The sequence below is a fragment of the Asparagus officinalis genome, chromosome 4 (assembly GCF_001876935.1).
Source record: "Asparagus officinalis chromosome 4, Aspof.V1, whole genome shotgun sequence".
In the NCBI taxonomy this organism is placed as follows: domain Eukaryota; kingdom Viridiplantae; phylum Streptophyta; class Magnoliopsida; order Asparagales; family Asparagaceae; genus Asparagus; species Asparagus officinalis.
Window position 1 is genome coordinate 80,721,834 of NC_033797.1, and position 2,723 is coordinate 80,724,556.

Genomic DNA, 2,723 nt, shown 5'->3' on the forward strand with positions numbered 1-2,723 from the left:
CTCAGAGAGAAGAGGAAGAAGGATGCTAAAGCTTTGTTCATAATTCAACAGGCTTTAGATGAAGAAGTCTTTCCTCGTATAGCATCTGCTACTACTGCAAAGGAAGCCTGGGATATTCTGAAAGCAGAATATCTGGGAGATAAGAAAGTAATCAAAGTGAGATTACAATCATTGAGGAGAGAGTTTGAAACTGCTCTCATGGGTGACAAAGAATCTGTTCAAGATTATTTGTCAAGGATTTCAAGTGTAGTACAGCAGATGAGGGCATATGGAGAGAAGATCACAGATGAACATGTTGTTGGTAAGGTCTTGAGGAGCCTTACAGATAAATTTGACCATGTTGTAGCTGCCATAGAAGAGTCAAAAGATCTGGAGAGTTACACTTTTGAAGAATTGATGGGCTCACTTCAGTCACATGCAGATAGACTGAATAGAGGAGGAGAAAAGAAAGAGGAGAAAGCATTTCAAGCCAAAGAGGAGAGTAACTCTAACAGATCAAGTAAGTCATCTGGGAGAGGAAAAGGAAGGGGTGGTTTCAGAGGGAGAGGACATGGCAGGTCATCTGGCCAGTCATCTGAAACCCAGTCCAAGGATGCTCAGTCATCAAGAGGTCCAATCAAGTGCTACTATTGCACTAAGCCAGGACACAAGGAGGCAAACTGCTGGCAGAAAGAAAAGGATCAAAAGAGTTCTGATCCTAAAGTCAATGTTGCAGAAACAGAAGAAAGACTCTTTCTTACCAGAGATGGAGCACAAGAGACTGCAGAGAATGTGTGGTACATTGACAGTGGTTGCTCTAATCATATGTCAAGTACCAAGTCTATGTTCAAGGACTTGGATGAATCCAAGACAAGCAAGGTGAGGCTTGGAGATGACAAGCAGTTGAGTGTGGAAGGTGTTGGGACTGTTGTTATCAAAACTGAGCAAGGTAACATCAAATTACTCCATCAAGTGCAGTATGTACCTCTATTAGCCTATAATTTATTAAGTGTTGGTCAGTTACTAGAGTCAGGCTTCACACTACTATTTGATAATAATTCTTGTGAAATTAAGGATAAGAAATCAAATGAAGTAGTGGCCATGACATCAATGGGGAGGAATAAAATGTTTTCCTTAGATTTAGTAAGGAATGTTAATAGAGCCTTGACTGTGAAAGAAGATGACAATGCTAGACTATGGCACCTAAGGTTTGGGCATTTAAATATGCAAAGCTTGAAATTATTGAGTAATAAGGGAATGGTAGAAGGGTTACCAAGTGTTGGTGAACTAGGTCTGTGTGAAGGGTGTATTTATGGGAAACAGTCTAAGAAGTCATTTCCAACTAGCAAGGCATGGAGAGCTGGTGAGTGTTTAGAGTTGGTTCATGCTGATTTGTGTGGGCCAATGCAAACTGAGTCTCTGGGTGGGAGCAAATACTTTCTATTATTCACAGATGATCATAGCAGGATGAGTTGGGTGTATTTCTTGCATTCCAAGTCTGAGTCATTTGAGTTCTTTAAAAAATTTAAAATCATGGTGGAGGCTCAGAGTGGAAAGAAATTAAAATGTCTTAGGACAGATAGGGGAGGTGAGTTCACCTCAAAAGAGTTTGCAAATTTCTGTGAAAATCAGGGAGTGAATAGAGAATTGACTGCTCCATATACACCAGAGCAGAATGGTGTTGCAGAGAGGAAAAATAGAACTGTTGTTGAGATGGCTAGGAGCATGTTAAGGGGTCAGAGACTGCCAAATGATTTATGGAGTGAGGCAGTATCAACTGCTGTATATGTCCTGAATATCTCACATACCAGGGCTATTCAAGAGAAGACACCTTATGAAATTTGGAAAGGTAGGAGACCAAATGTGGATCATCTTAGAGTGTTTGGTTGTATTGCTTACACTCTAGTCAATTTAAGGACAAAGCTTGATGAAAAATCTATCAAGTGTATATTTATTGGCTATGCTATTCAGTCCAAGGCATACAGGCTATATAATCCTGAAAATGGAAGCATTATAATCAGCAGAAATGTGATATTTGCTGAGAATCAGGTCTGGGATTGGTCACAGCAGTCAAATAGTCAAATAGTCAAAGGGCATTCACATTTGAGTTTGAGAATGGTTCACAGGAGAATAATCAGCAAGTTGTGCAGAATGATATTCCACCAGAAATTCCTCCAGAAAGGCAAGACACATCAGAAGACTCATCTTCTTCTGATGAGTCATCACCAAGAAAAATGAAATCTTTAGAGGAAATATATGCAACTTGTGGGTTTGCTCTTGTTACTGCAGAACCAATTCACTTTGCTGAAGCAGCAAAGCAAGTTGAGTGGCAGCTTGCCATGGAAGAAGAAATCAAGTCTATCCAAAAGAATAGAACTTGGGAATTGGTTGATCTACCAGTTGGGAAGAATGCTATTGGGTTGAAATGGGTTTTCAGAACCAAATTCAACACAGATGGGAGTATACAGAAGTACAAAGCCAGACTTGTGGCTAAAGGATATGCTCAATTGGAGGGGATTGATTATGAGGAGACTTTCTCACCAGTGGCAAGATTTGAGACAGTTAGGGTAATCCTAGCTCTGGCTGCTCAATTTAAGCTGACTGTGTTCCAGTTTGATGTCAAGTCAGCCTTTCTCAATGGAGAATTGCAGGAGGAGGTATATGTGGAACAGCCACTGGGTTTTGTCAAGGAGAAGGAAGAATACAAGGTCTACAAATTGAAGAAGGCTTTGTATGGTCTTAAG